Consider the following 17,673-nt stretch of genomic DNA (forward strand, 5'->3'; position numbering starts at 1 on the left):
AAACATAGATTATATACAAGAAATAAAATATAGAACACGAAATAATTTTCACAAGGGAAAAATACAAGAAACTAGCCTTTTCATACAAGAAAATCTTTTCAACATAACATGCAAACATGAAAACAATACAAAGAGAAGTTTAACCAACCTTCAAAATGCCCAAAGGTATGCTAGATTAGTTGAGGATGAGCAGCCCAATTCAAAAATTCCTTGCTTCTCTACCCTTAGCCAAAATCCTATACCAAATCTCTTCTTTTCAAAAATTGCATTGTCTCCAAAAATGGAAAGTGGGTGATGACCCGCAAAATCTGACATTCTTGTCTAAGAATCTCTTAGTGAGAGTTCTCACAGGTTTCTACAATTGAAAAAGGAAAAAAGTCTGAAAAAGATCAAAAGGGATCTCTCATCAAAAAGGAAAGTTAACCAGCCTAGATGATGCCTTCTAATTTCAATTTTCGCACATCTTAGAAAACTCACTTTCTGGGATGACCAAACAGTCACATGCGAGTTGTCACATGCCTAAAATTACTCCTAACCCTTAGGTATACCTTATGGGCTTTAGGAAACACCTTTAGACTACCCCTATGAGTCCATTTAACCCCTTTTAAATCCATCTAAAGTTAACTTTCGGGTCAAACCTAAGTTGACCACCCCCAAGATTTTCTACCTAAAGAAAATATAGAACCACATTAAATTATTTGAAAAAGCTATGGTTACAACACTCCCTCCAAGAGACAATTCAAAAATCAGGACATAAGTCAACACATGTGTCAATTGACGCAATAAAAATACTTTCACAAAATTACACATGAAATTTTGTCTCTTGTTGGATTTACACAATTTAATAAATTCAATTTAACACACATGCCACATTCACTTTCACAAATAAAATACGATACAAATGGGGTGTTGTCTCTCCAAATAGACAAACCTTGGTTTTACGAACGTACATAGGTTTAAGTTTGGTTCTCCATAATGTTTCCATGGTCACATGGATAATTTTCCTGCACATCTCAATTACACATTAGTAATTTCAAATAACCTCATATAATATAAAACACATGAATAAGAATACACATCATACACTCTACATACAATATGCATTTAAGCAAATCAATGCATCTTACACCCTAATAAATCCACATAAGCAATTATCATAATCCCCATAATTTTAATCCATACATAAAAAATGCATCCTATTTCTATCATCATAGTAAAGTCCTGCAAATCCTATAACGGAAAATATCATCTCAAAGCTATCCTATTCTAGAATCATATAAAGTTCTATATCATAAAGCATATAAATGAAGCATCAACTTTCATCAATGTTATCGAAATCATGGAATCATATAAATTCTAAATCCATAATGCATAAAATAAAGCATCCATAATAGTCTCAACATGAAAATCACTGAAATGCTAGAATGAGTCAGGGTAGGGCCTCACAGAATGTGACCCACATCATTCTTAAGCAATCATCTACAAGAATCATAAAATACCTATCTCCCTGCACACTCCTAGTTTTCATAGGACCACACAAATCAGTATGCACAAGATCAAGTAAGTTGTTAGTAGTGAAAGATTTACCTTTGAAGGTTGAGGAAGACATTCTCTGCACAAAGGATTTTTCGGTTTGCTCAGCATTGACAGTCCTCTAACTGCCTTGATCTTACTGGCCTTTATTATGTTATCAAAGTTTGCATGGTAGAGTCTCTTATGCCATATCCATCTATCATCAAACTTATCCATAAGACATGTACTTATATTTGCATTTAGCTGAAATAAGTTACCTTTGGTCTGCATACCGATGGCCACCAATTCACCGTTCTTTCCTTTGATTCTGCATACTCCATTTTTGAATTTTAGAGTGAGTCCACTATCATTTAGCTGGGTAAGACTCAATAGATTGTGACTGAGACCTTCCACCCAATACACATTGTCAGCACTACTCTTTCCATTCAGAGAGATGGACCCTCTTCCTCTGACCATACATGGTGCATCATTACCAAAGCGAACCACACCACCATCATATTCTTCCAAAGATAGAAACTTGCTTTAGTCACTAGTCATATGGTGAGAACAACCTCTATTAATAATCCACTCATTGGAATTATCAAAGTAGGAGACAAGAGCCTTCTTGTCTGACACATCTTCCTTTATTGCAACAAACATAATATCTCCATTTTCTTCATCTTCTGATTCCTCACTTATGACACCTTCATCAACTGCTACAAAATAGTTTCTCCTATTTCCTCCTTTGAATTTCTTGAACCTTTCTGGTTTGTCCTTGTTGTCACCATTAGGATAGTTTATAGCAATATGTCCTATCTAGTTACAAGAAAAGAATTTCAAAGAGAGATTACCTATGTATTTACCGATTCCCTTAGGAAGTCTCCTAAAGAGCTTCAAATTCCATCAGAATCTCCTCATAATCCATTTCTTGCTTTGTCTCGGTTCACCACTAGCACTTGCTTCTTTTCCTTTTCTGGATGGTGTAGCAGAAGCTCTAAAAGCTGATTCAGTCTTTTAAACACTGCCATCAAAACTATTTAGCTCATAGGTTATCAATTTTGCAATGATAGAGTCTAGGGATACCTTAGTCTTGTCTATTGATCTCAACTCCTAAATAGCAGCAACCCTTATTGAATAGAACGATAATAAGGACCTCAAGACTTTACTAATAATAGTAGAGTCTTCCATTTTTCCTCCCGCACTCTTGATGTCTCCAACAATAGTCTTGATTCTTATTCCATATTGTTGAATGGTCTCACCTTCAACCATCCGCATGTCTTCAAACTTCCCTCTAAGGCTTTCTTCCTTACCTTGTTTTACATGCTCATCACTTCCATAGATATTCTCAAGAGTATCCCAAACTTCTTTGGGATTATATTTATCCTGGACATCAATAAACTCAATGTCAGATAAGCTACTAATTAGGGCTTCCATGACTTGCCCATTCTCCTATATCTCTCTCTTTTGATCATTGGTGAGAGTATCGGTGGGAATAACAAAAGCATTCTCAACATAGCTCCAGTGTTGAGAACCCATGCTTCTGATGTAAATCTTCATTATGTCCTTCCATATTTTAAAGTTATCTCTGTTGAACTTTGGACCTTCCCTCTTCATCATTACAATAGGATCTTTCCCTCAAGTTGTTAATCTTACAACACAGAGGACCTGGAGGACACTCTAATACCAATTGATAACTTAATAATGAACGGTAAGTACCAAACAAGTACTAAGAGGGGGGGTGAATCAGTACAGTCAAGAACATTTTTCAAAAACCAGTTAGACAACAAACACTACAAATGACTGGCAAACAATAGCACTGGTCTGAAGAAGAGTACAACCAGTAAAGCTAAGAATGACTATGACAAGCATTAACTAGTTAATCACTTAGCTTTCCACTCAACTTAATACTACACTTCCATTTCACCCTTATCCATGAACAGGTAATCAATCATCAAAAATATAATAACAGCTAGTTTAGCATGATTTACCTTCAGACACAAATCACTTAAATCATCACATGAAAATCACCACACATAACATAGATTTTTCATGTGGAAACCCAATTGGGAAAAACCACGGTGGGGATGAATACCCATGAGCTATTTTTGAACTCTTTAGAAGTCTGCTCTGTTAGGAGCTTAGTCCAGTTAAAGACTGTCACAACAGGTTCTATTAGGAATCAATCCTATTAGGGATCACCCGGTTAAGGGATAGCTAAATACCCGGTTAAGGGTTAAACCCTATTAGAGGTTACCTTGTTTGAGGATTTCAAGAACTCAATGAATTTGAGTCACCCTGTTAAAGGATTTACAACAAGCTAGTTAAAGCTACCCAGTTAAGGGATTTTCCAATTGTTGTAGTGATTAAAGATTAATAGTATTACAATGATCTAATAATAGCACTTAATGCCAATGCAGATCCGCTTTAGTTCCTTCCTTCTACACACACACTATGTAGGTATCAATCCTTTTATCTCATCTGGTCTGGCAAGAATCATGTATCTTTGGGCTTAGATACACACACACCATTTGCCAACCAACTCAGCATGAAACACAACATTGACCTTATAGGAAGAAGATAGGTTGGTAGTATAAACCCTAAACCCTAAACGTTTAGGTTAAGCAATTGAATGGTTCAATCTTGACCATTGAACACTTTGCATTTGAATACAATGGTCTTGAATAGATATCAAGATATTGTCTATCATTCATTCTTCACTGTTTCATGGAGGTAGTAACCCATCACGCATTCTCCACCATTTACAGGGACTTCGCACATTCATGAGGTATAAAGGAGCAATCTCCTTCATGCAAGATCCTTCATGCACACAAGGCTTTCATGGAAACACGATCTGATCTTCATTATAATGCTAACTCATCACACGATGTCATTGGTTGAATCACACAGGCTTGGAACACTTCAACCGGAAACCCCGAAGCTAAGACTACCAACCAGTAGTCCTACCACATTCATGTACCGGTTCACATTTTATCATACCGCTTCACCTATTTCTCATATACCATTTTACACCACCTTACTGGTTCTCTTTGCCAATGGCTTAGCTCCAATATACTAGTTCACTACTTTTCACATATACCGGTTCACCACATTTTACCGATTCACTTTTCAGTATATTTTTAGTTCACTCTCCAACATATTGACATCAATGATAGCATAATATCATGTCAATATACTCTACACAAATGCCAATAGTTTTCATGTTTTTTTTCCTTGATCATTTATTTCATCTCTTGATTGCATTTCAGGTTTTAAAACTCGAAATGTAGTGTTTCTTGTGTTTTCTTGCACGTCGGGTTTTAAAACCTAAAGTATAGTTTTGGTCTGCAAAGTAATGCATGTGGGCACATTTTTCCCAACTTGCAAGTCTTCCTATATGTAGGTCAAGAAATTTTTCCTGACCTATAGGTCTGCCTATATGTAGGTCAGGAAATTTTTCCCAACCTACAGGTCTTCCTATGTGCAAGTCAAGAAATTTTTTAGGACCTGCGAGTCTCCCTATGTGCAGGTCAAGAAAATTTTCTTGACCTAGAGGTTTGCCTAAGTGGAGGTTGGGTTTTAAAAATTGACCTGCAGGTCAACCTTGGTGGAGGTTGGGAAATTTTGCCTGACTTGCATGTTTTCCTATTAGCACAGGTCTTCCCCAGTCGCAAGTTGGATTTTAAAACCCGACTTGCAGGTAATTTTATACACATGCGTAGGTCAGGTTTTAAAGCTTGAACTGCTACCTATATTTTTCCCAACTATAGATCGGGTTTTAAAACTTGACCTATAGCCTTGATCTACCTAAGTGCAGATCAGATTTTAAAACCCGATCTATTGATTTTTCTTTGTTTTCGAAGTGTAATTTTGATCTTGCAAACATCATTCTAGGTCTTTGAAGTCGATAATCTAATGGTGAATATTGGGTTACATTATGAAAATGTTGCAGATATTGATGGATGACTGATCTTTCTCAGAGTAAATCCAGAGGGAAGAAATTGAAGAATAAAGTGTCCTCATTGACACTAAGTAGAATTCATGTAGTTGCATCTTTCCTTACTACAATTTTCTTATAGTTATTTTTATTTTATGCAGTAGTTGTAGTTGAGTGGGACTGTGCAGTTGAATTAGTCAATTAAACCCACATTTTCCTCAAGTCCTTTTCCTATAAAAGTAGAAACCTCATTTGTAAATCTTTATCTTTTATTATTCTAAGCGAGACTCTGCCAAATTATTGCCTCAACAAAGACTTTGAGCTTTTGATGTAAATATTGTTTCAAGGAAATAAAGATAACAATCCACTAGTTTTTGAACTTTGTATTGGGTCTAAGATTGTGTTTATGATTGAAATGTTCTTATGTCTAGTTCTCATAATCATTTCCTAAATACTTTAATCTTATTGGTGACATTGTTTAGGTGAGTAAGAGAACTTTCCAATTGTGATAAGTAGACTTTGTTCTATTTGTATATTTGGGAAATCTTCTGATAGTTAAGTGATTACATTGTAAGCTTTGTATTGCTATTATTTTCTCTTAGTTTTTAAGAAAAATAATCACATCTTGGAGACTTTGAGCTATGACTTGTGAATATAGTTGTAATTATGGTGAATAAAGTAAGTTTCCCTCACGTAAGACTTTGAGCTTACATGATTATTGAGATATTAAAAGTCATTGTAAAGAAGTTCTATTAATTGTTAGTTTTGTTGTAAGAAATATCATCAATTGAAGGCAAACATTAATTCTAAAAAAAGAGAATTACATGCCCTACAAGCCAGGAAAAATTTTCCAACCTGCACCAAGGCAGACCTACAGGTCAGGTTTTAAAACCTAACCTGCACTTAGGTAGACCTGCACGTCAGGAAATATTTGCCAACCTACATATAGGCAGACCTACAGGTTGGGAAAAATTTCCTAACCTACATTACTTTGCAGACCAAAACTACACTTTGGGTTTTAAAACCCGACGTGTAGGAAAACACAAGAAAAATTGCATTTTGGGTTATAAAACCTGAAGTGTAGTCAAAAGATGAAATAAAAGATTAAGAAAAAAAATGAAAACAAAAAATGAAAGTACAAACTGAAATGACTTACGAGATAAGTCGATTGACCTTGGAGCATAAGGGCTACAAAATAGATAAATTTCATAGGGATTGTCCCACAATTCAGGCAATTTGAAATCAGTGACAACAAATTACAAATAAGAGAGTGAGTTCTATTTAATGAAACTAGAGTATCCATTAATAGTATATGTAATGAAAGAGGTTTTGGGTGAAGAATTTATAATGGAAGACCACATGTATCATGTTGATACAAATATATCATCAATTTTTTGGCATTAATAGTGGATTGAGGAGTGAGCAAGGACTTGACCATGAATCTAAGGAAGACATTATTCAAAGCCCAGTTCTTGGCAGGAATGAAGGATACTCTAAGAAATTGTGAAGACAATTGGATTCTCCTACCTAAGGATTATGATAAAAAAGGAGGGGACATCGAGGAACGGCCAATTATATTGTTGGATGATAAAATGCAGTGTCAAGATAATAAGGAAAGAGTATTAAGGAGCTTAAACTTCCTTTTAAATTGTATGAATGTGATGGTCAATCCAGACCCAAAGTGGATTACAAATTACATGGAGCTAGAAGGTGTGGAGATGCGGAGCGATGGGACCAACAAGGAAAAAGGAGAATCTAAGGAAAATGAAGAAAATATGAGTGATATAGAAGGTTAGAAAGCCCTTTGGTCTGAAATTTTTTATAGTAGTGTTCTTCAATTCCTAGTAAGTAGAATTATAAAAATAGTTAATATATAAGGAATGAGTTATAAGGTAGGGTGTATTAGATAATGAGAAAAGAAATTAGTCTAGATGTTAATTTTCCAAAAGAAGAACTTCACAGACCAGCGAGCAAATTTTGTAATTTTAAAGTTTGAATGCTCAGATGAATGTTCAAAAAATAACCTAGGCCAATGGGCAATTTGGTAATAGTACAAGGGTTATACCATACGATATTGCACTTACTTGTAATGAGGGACTTTAAACTTATATAATCTCTATTTTTTTTTAGTGAAGGGGACTAGGGCTCACCAGTTGTTTAATTTTAAAAAAATCACATCCTCAAATATTTTCTCATCTTATAATCAAATCTAAGGACACTACATCACTAACCAGCTAACTTAATACAACAATATAATTTAATTTATGGTTTTAATAACCATTTCCTATAATTGTGGATAACTTTTCCTCTGAAACTACTTCTACTACAAACAAATATGCAACAAACCTCTCCACCAAAAAAGCATTTTGCTAGGCATTCTCATAACTTTCATCCTAACTCAAAGAAAGGGAACATTTACAAGAAAAGTGATGACTATGTTGACTTAGATATTTCATGCAAAATAACTATTATCTTTAAGTATCTCAATAGAGGAGTGTTGGAATCAAGGAACACTCAGAGGGGGGGTTGAAAAAGTGTCCTACAAGTGTTTACTTTATTAACCTGATCCTTCAACCACTTAATGCTTATGAAGAAAAGTAAAGTACAAAAAAACAAAGTAAAGATCAACAACACCATAACGCCAATATTTTTATGTGGAAACTTGGTTAAGGGAGAAACCATGATGGGATTCAAACACAATATTAATATAACCTAATAAAAGTATAAAAATAATACATAAGGGGAATGCACATGCATTCAGACACACTACCTAGAGCTCACTGCTCAAATTAAAAGTATAGGGATACAACCCCTGAAGGCTCACTGCCTTACAAAATGATTATGTTCACATGTGAAAATGTACATAATCACTTACACATTATTCACACATAACCATCAATATCCAAAATGATCAAATAAACATGTCTTATATATCTCCATTAACAATTTAGGTTAGCAAATGGAGTTGGAGGATAGTGGGAGTGTCAAACCTCTTGTTGACCCTAATTACAAGCCAGTTGAAGAGGGTGAGACGTTGGTCACTCACGAAACCCATAGCAGTGAGAACCCCCCAGGTGGGCTGCAAGTAAATATAAATCGACCAGCAAGATGGCTTCTCAAACTGAACCTTATTTCAAAAAAATGAAGTTGGTTGCTAAAGACTATGGTCCCAAGTCCTTGGACTAGGAAATCAAATTGGATATTCCTCTTTATGTCCTGAACGAGAAGCATGGGACTGTTCCTAAATATATGGATAGTGGCTTATAGAAGGAAAGTGCTCTAATGAATCTAGTGATAGAAGCAACTAGAAGTCGAGAAAACTATTGGAAGTGGGTGGGGAAGGAGATTGATATCATCAAAGAAAGGATTAAGGAGATAATTAATATCTTCATTGATTCACCTGAGCCTAAAAAACTAGAGAAGCTCATGATCATGACCCAAAATCTTTCCCATGATGTGGAGGTTATGAATTGTAATCATGAGAAAATAATTGAGAAGGTTGATCAGTCTATGGAGGAGATCAAGAATAACCTTAATAATCTTCTAGACATAAGAAAGTAGGCCATGAGAAATAGTATGGAGGGGCTAGAAAAGATCAATGCCATCGTGGCAGAGTACATATCCAATCCTATTAACAATGATTAACTTGGTGACAGTAATAGAAAGAAACATCTGGGCGGTGAAGATTCTATTGTGGGTGGCAATAAAACTACAAGCCCTAGTTCCAGGAATCAAAGCAGGAGCAACAATAAGTGTTGGCAATATAGCATTATAATAGACAATGAAAGATTGTTGTCATTTCATAAGGATATTGAGAAGGTTGTTGATGATTATGGATATAACTGATTAAAGATGTTTAGTGTCTTGATATTATTATTTTGTCATTGATGTCAAGAAATTGATTTTCTAATTCAGTATGATGTTGCCATATTTTGAGAAGTATGATTTGAAGATTATAACGATGTCGGTAAAAGACACAGGAAATAATATGATAAATAAGGGGATGAATAAGGTATTCAATGGGCAACTAGTACCGAGTTAGACAATGATGAGATCGTGATGCTTTAGATTGTTTCAACATCATACATATGTTGTAAATGGTAAAGGTTAATACTATACTATGTTATCAAGCAAAGAACCTAGTCGGTAAACCCTAAGGTTATCGCTATTGGTTAATGAAGGTAGAATGTCTATCGAGTAAAGTTTAGTATTCACCGAGTTATAACCAAGTTGTAACCGAGCTATAACAGAATGCATTAAATGTTTACATGCGTTATTTAATTAAGAAAGCTGATGAGCTAGAACTGATTAAATGATTGGTGAGTTGTGCATGAATTTTGTTAATGAATCTAAGGAAAAGGAAAGTTGGCATGAAGATCTACAGCTCAGATTGAACTGTAATACCCTGGCACAAGTTCCAAGAAATATATGCAAGTTCCAAGGTGGGGTAAAACATTTTCAGATTGAAAAATGCATTGAACTTGGACAAGATCGAAGATCTGATGGCTATGATTGATCATGGGAAATTTGATCAAGGAGATTAAGCGGTTACCTAATTGTTTATAAATAGGAAACCGTTGATAAATAGTGTATGCGGGCAAGTAAATGCACAGGGATGCTACATAGTGATTACTAAGCATAGAAGCTTGAAGACCTATCAGAATAACAGAGTATAGAAGCCCAGCAGATAGACATGATTAGTTCTATGTCTAGATTGTATTGAACAAATAGGAATCTGCTTTAGCATTTTAGATGTGAAGTTGCAGATAGATTTTATTAGTGTTATTTTTTGAAAGTGATAGAAAATCTCTTAACCGAGTGGACTTAACAGTCTTATTTATAAAACCCTCTAGCAAGGTGAAATTCTGATTGACTGTTTGAAATCCTTTAACAAGGTCACTTCTAACAAGGTGAATATCCTAACAGATCAAAGGGAAATCCCTTAACCAGGTCACATCTAGCAATGTGTTTGTAATCTTTAACAGGATTTTCTTTTAACTGAGCATACTCTAGAAGAGTATATTTCTTATTGGGTCTGAAATCCCACAGTGGTTTTTCCCTATTTGGGTTTCCACGTTAAATCTGGTGTTATGAGGTTTATGATGTTTATATGCTTTTGAGTTTGCATGTTTAATAGTTTTGGTTATATTACTGAAATATATGTTACCGAGGTTAAATCTGATGTTTTTATGGATGATTAAGTTTGTATGGTTCAGCCCCCCCTCTCATCTTGTTGGCTATTGGATCTGTACTTATATTAAGTATCAGAACTATCAATAAGGGTACCTCCAGGTTCGTTATGGAGGAATTGGAGGAAATCAACAATGTTACCATCTAGAAGAACAAGGAGTTGGTGCACTTGCTTTATTGAGTGTTTGGTTGTGCTTTATTTTGTTGCATGTTGTTTCTATTTACTTTTGATCTCGTTCTGGGGTGTTCCCTTATTTTGTTGTTGGTTGGTTGATGGCCAATTTCTATAAAACTCTTAGTTTCAGGTTCATGTAAAACCCTCTTATATTTATAAAAAACAATTAAGGTCACCACCATGTCGACTTTAAGAGCACATCATAAAAGATGAAACATGTACATAGATTAGTTCAATCCAATCTAAAATAACCATGCGGGCCAAAATAACATATCCACATTATTTCCACATATCAGCTCATCAACCTTGAACACATAAACTCTCACCAAAATCCATCCACAAGATCAACATAATGCATGTCCACATGTTACCACTGATAACCATTCTCTTTACCAAAACCTAATCTACAAAATGTTACCAACCAATACAAAACTTAACACTAGTGGCCACAAACTTGGAATAAGGTAAATTATGTATCCATAATACATCTCCCAAATCCACAAAAAAAAATACTCAACCAAATTAATCTACCAACCAAAACATTGTACACTCTGCTAGATACACTATTCTACTCACCGAACCTCACCAATACTTGATCAATCTTCAATACATCTTTCGGAATGATGAAAACATAAATTTTGGATTCTAAATGTGATTTGAATTGCCATCAATGATAAGATATCAACATACATGCACTTTCTTTGGCCAGCAAGCTCCCCCTTTGGCATTGATGGCAACACTTAGTGAAAAAGGACTGTGTCGAACCAAAACCAAAATATAGTACACTGCAGCCAAAAATCTAATCACCTGATCTGAAAGAATCGAAGAATCATATAAATCCCCCTAAGATCAACATTTTATCCTCCTATATACTTCCCCTTTGACATCAATGGAAAACGTAGAATATAGGATCCTAAAAAAATAAGCGAAAAATGCTACAAACTCACAAAAAAATAAAAATATATGCATAGAGATTCTCTAGAGAGTCCAAGTGACTATCCCACCCCTTTTGTAGATTTAAAAAACTGTTATAAACCCACTGTGCTTATGTTGTCTTGAGATTATTTGGATCATCTATCTTGAGAACATTCTGAGCATATTGAAGAGCATTTAGCATTATATCCAACTTAGGGACAATATGGCTCCTAAGTTCTCCAAATTTGCCAATTAACCTTTTTCAATCATAGCTCAAACTCTAAATCTTCTCAAGAAATGAAATTGATAAAGGATCAACTGACTGAGATAATATTTCTAACTGATTCTTGTACTTGTGACACTTCTTCTCAATATCCATAGTAAACTTGTTTAGGGGAAGGCGTGATTTATACAAGTTTCCACCCATGGTTATTGCATCCTGCATTCTTTTCATACAATTACTTAATGTGGGTCTTTCTTTTGTGACCATTTTCTTCAAGGTGCAGAGCCTTCTAGCATCAAATTCATTTATGACCTATTCCTCTAAATAATTTTCAAAAGATACAAAGTTGGAAACAATAGAATCAATTAGACCTTTTAATTATTCAGATGGAGTATCAGATGCATCTTTTTGGAACGAGGGCATTAACTTCTCCAAAGTATTGATTACCATGTTCATCAACAAGTTGTCTTCAATTTGAGATTTTAAAAGATCTTCATTGCCTTTGACTTGATAAAAAGACTCCAACTGAAGCATTTGTATGGGAGATAGGGAAGCAAGGTTGATTGGTTCTTGTACAAATTTTTGATCATCAATGACTTTCTTACCTTTCAAAGTCTCTATAGCGTCTCTTGCTTCAATTCCAGCCTCAACCTTGACCTCTATCTTCTCTATATTTTCTTCTACAATTTCTTCCTTCACAGGTGTCAGGGAGATCTCAACCTTATCTTCTTTTACAACTTCACCCACACCTGCATCATTCTCCACTCTACCTTCTTCCAAAATATTGACTTCTACATATTTTTCTAATTGACCTTTTGGGATAGAAGTATCATCTATTGCCTCCTCAACTTATTGCACTTCTAGAGTGGAAGGTATATCCACCTTTGTCTGCTCAGTTTTTGGAGGAGTGTCATCTTGTTCCTTTGCCAAATTAACTTCATATTGATTTTCTAGCAAAAATTTTGTCAAAATTTTCTCCGTTTCCTTTACTACCTCATTAGTATTTTTGAACATGATTTTTTTTACTCTGGTCTTGTTTCGAAACTTATAGTTGGTTAACTGAAGGATTCTAAATATTTCTACCTTTGTTATCGCTAAACATAAATTAACCCATACATACTCTCTTATCTTCTCTTCATCTGCTTTGGCTATCTCTCTTCTTATATCCTAATTTTATACAAACTCTCAAGAATCAAAGACATGAACTCAATCAAAGCTTTACTATATACATTCATGTATTCTATTGTTGCTTCCTCTAATATCCTCTTTCCTTTTTGATCAAAATTTTCATACCACTCAGATAGTGGTTTCAAATTACCATCCTTAATAGCTTCTTTCACAATTTGATCTAATGAGATAGGACATACAATACTATAATTACCTTATTTCAATGCCTCATCAATTTCATATTTTGGTTTCTTGATGGATCTTTTTCTACCGAAAGGCTTCTCGCTTGTGATTTTAGTGGATTTTAGGGCTTTAGCCTTCATCTATTTAATTATGTCATCTGATTTAGTTTCCTCATCATCAACTATCATAAATCTGACTAATTTTCTCTTCTGCACACAACTGGATGGCTTAAGTAAGGGTTTGGGCTTACCTGTTGGCTTAGTAGTGTTGTAGGAAGGAACACCATTTCTAGTTTTCCTTTCCTTTGGTTTAGGTTATTCTGGATTGGCTTCTTTTTTCATAATCTTCTCCTCGGAGAGAATGTACTTCTTTATATCTTTCCAGACAACTTCCTTTGTTATTTCTTTCACTCAATAGGAGCTTTAACCTCTTTACAAATCTTCTTTTGAATGATGAATTTCTTAGCTTGCTGATGTATTTTTAGGATCTTCTCCTTGTAGGTTCCAAACCTTTCTTCATTGGGGTCCACCAGTTCACTCAACAAATATTGAGCATATAGCTCAAAAATCTATTCATCAGCCTCATAACCCATAGATAGAATCCATGAGGTTCGGGGCTCCACTGCTTCCATCAAGCATTGATTGATGTCAACCATGAAATAGATGGTGTCAGTATACTTCTCCATAGTGGCCTTAGGGAGTCTCTCCCTTTCATGCATCTCCTACTAAAAATTAATGAAATAGACCCATAGATTTGAGTTGTGGGTTTTGGAATCGTTGGAGCTATAGAGATACTCTTGGATCTACATTCCTCTCGACCTATCATATGCCCACTATACAGGACCAACTCCCAGAATCCAATTCTTGAAATAGAAGAATATGCACAAAAGACAGGGTACCATACTTGAATGGATGCTTCTTTTTCTCTTTGATCGTTTTCAAATTCTTAATGAACTCACTCTGAAGAAATTCAGAAAGATCGTACTTCTTATTCTTCCTTAACATCTTATATGCAACATATACTGCAGTATCAAAAACAGATTTCATTCTATTGGAGTAGTAGATTTTATATTCTATCACCATGGATGCAATTCAAATGTCATCCTCCAAAATATCATCAATAGTCATCTCCATTTTATCAAATTTTAACTTGTTTGTGTTGGTTATAATGTTATTTTTTATTACTTTTGAACACAACAATTGATCAGATATACACAACCTTGTTATTCCCTAAATCACACCTTTAGTGATCTTATATGGTCTATCCAATCACATGAATTCATCGTGAACATGATTTAGGATGTACCAGATCCACTTTTGTTTGTATGCCATTAGAAACTTCACAATTTGAGCAAAACCCTTGCTTTCCAATCCTTGAAATTCAGGTTTCAACATGGAGCTTTGATCAGATAATTGTTTATTACATAGATTTAGCATCTGAAAGATTCCAATTTCTTCAATCAGACAATGTGTGTAAACCCTTATGTCTTCGTTATGAAGGGCTTCATAGGGCACAGACGAAAATGCACTCTTAGGGTCATCTTGTATTGAAATGAATGGATGATTTTTAAAGTCTCGGTGAGCACATTCAATGATATCTATAATCAAAGAGGTGGCGGTACCAAATGCAACCATTGTTATGGATTCAAATGTCAAACTTCAATCGAAAGAGGGTTTTTATTGATAAATACCTTTGATATTAGATTAGGTCTTCTCACCAAATTTCTTATGAAATTGGTAGCACTTAATCTAGCTTGATCATCTTCTTTGCAGAGATCTCAAAACTTCTTCTTATCAATCACAAATTGAAAAATGATGAGGAAAAGTCACTTTTTATTCACCGCAAACCTAACTTTTCACTACAATAAATTTACTCTACCCTTATTCTTCTAGATGCTTTGTATCGGTTAGGAATTCTTCTTCAAATCATCAAATGGGCTTAAATATTCTAGAGATCCATCACAAACATCTACAATCATCGTAAACAATTCTGCAACTTGTCGGAAATAGGCACAGATCTCAAATAAGGGGCTTGAAAGATTTGCATTATAAATCCCCCAAGGTCAGATGCCTAGAGTAGTTACCAGCTATAATTCCAACACCAAAATCAGGTGTGGACCCACTTCCTACCTCTAAATTAGTCTTCTTAACCCATGTCTTCTATATCTGATGTCTGATTTCGTCGACTTTTCCTTTACCCTTCTCATCAAGCATCATATTCTTGTTCTTGTCTTCTAGACCTATTCTATTCACATTTCTGCTTCTCCAATACTTATCAATATGACCATATTTGTTGCAAGCATAGCAAGCAACATTTCCTTGTATAGGCCTGAAATTCTTCTGATTTTTTCTTGTTGTGCATTGATTAGAAAAATGTCCAAACATACCACATGCATAACATCTGACATTTATCCTATCCTAAAATTTATTCATTATAATTTTGCATACATTTTCATTATGACCATGTTTATTGCATTTGAAACAATGACTGATAAAAGATGGACCATTATTGATCATCCTATTTCTACACTAACTAGCCATATGACCAAATTTAATACAAGCAAAACAATTCCCATTGAATCTATGAGCATTAGGTTTCCTTACCAAAGGCCTTCTTGAGTTTCTCTTATGTTGTGCTAACTTTTAACTTTCACCTTTCTCATAATCAAGCCCTTGTGTGTCATTTGGATCCTTCTACCTAGCAAGCATTTCATCTATTCTAGCTAAACTAACCGAGAACTTCTCCTTGTATTCATTTTCCACATAAAGATTAAATTTGAGAAGTAGGACCTACTTTCCAAGGTCTTTCTCATGTACTCTAGCATATTGTAGATCATTCTTGAACTATCCATTCTCACTCTCAAGTCTGCAACATTCTTCAGATTGGTGTTTCGGGGAATGCACAAGCTTTTGTTGATTTTTCTTCCTTTCTTAAATTTATTTTGTCTATTTTATCACATTAGATTCCATCTGATTCTCTTGTGTTGTATTAGTTCTAGTAAGTCTCTCACATTCTTTAGTCATTTTCTTATTGGTTTCTTCATCAGTTCTTTGACTTTCTTTCTCCTTCAGCTTATCAGCAAGCTACTTTCTCTTCTCCCTTGACTTCTTCAACTTGTCTTTCAATTGTTCAATGTGCTCCATAGCATCTTTAATATTTTCTTTCACTTCTTGATTCTCATCATGTGCATGATCAAAATCCTCAAGAGGAACAACCAACTACTATCTAAGACTATGAGAATACATTGATTCACTTTCTTGGATCCTCCTCAAGTTGTTGAGCTTCTTCTGAAGAACTAGGATCTGATACCAATTGTTCGAATCAAGGAACACTAAGAGGGGGTTGAATTAGTGTTCTACAAATTTGAACTTGATTAACTTGATCCTTTAACCACTTAATTCTTATGAAAAAAAGTAAAGTACAAAAATGCAAAACAAATATCAAGAACACCATAACAACAAGATTTACGTTGAAACCTAGTTAAGGGAAAAAACGCAATGGAATTCAAAACACAAAATATCAATATACTCTACTAAAAATATTAAAAATATTTTATAAGGGGAACTCACGTGTATTTAGGAACACTAACTAGAGCTCACTAGTAAAATTACAAGTAAAGGGTTGCAACCCCTAAATGCTGATTGCCTTACAAAATGATTGTTGAAGATAATAGTGAGGTTTTAACTATGAAATAATAGTAATGAATTCCTGAGTATAGTTCTAATTAAGCACCAAGCACATACTCTTACTCTACTTTGTAACACTACTTTGTTTTGATATTCTACATCATACCATAGCTCAAATCTTCATCATGCGCACGTGAAACTGCACATAATCCCTTACACATGATTTGCACATAACCATTGATATCCAAAATGATCAAATAAACCTATCTTATATATCTGTATTATCAATTTAGGTTGCCACCATGTCATTTGCAAGAACACATCGCAAAAGATAAAATATATACATAAGTCAGCTCAATTCGATCCAAAACAACCATGTAGACCAAAAAAAATATCCACATGCTTTCCATATGTCATCTTATCAACCTCGAACACATAAACACTCACCAAAATTGATCCGCAAGATCCACATAATGCATTTCCACATGTTACCACTGATAACCACTATCTTTACCAAAAACCAATCTACCGGATCTTACCAATAAACACTAAACTTAACACCGGAGGCCACAAACCTAAAATATCATAAATTACATATCCACAATACATCTCCTTAATCCACAAATAAAAATGCTAAACCAAAATAATTTTCCAACCAAAACACTATACACTCTGTTGAATACGCTATTCTACTCACCAGACCTCGCCAATACTTGATCAATCTTCAATCAATCTTCCAAAATGATGA

The sequence above is a fragment of the Cryptomeria japonica genome, chromosome 2 (assembly GCF_030272615.1).
Source record: "Cryptomeria japonica chromosome 2, Sugi_1.0, whole genome shotgun sequence".
NCBI classification, from domain to species: Eukaryota; Viridiplantae; Streptophyta; class Pinopsida; order Cupressales; family Cupressaceae; genus Cryptomeria; species Cryptomeria japonica.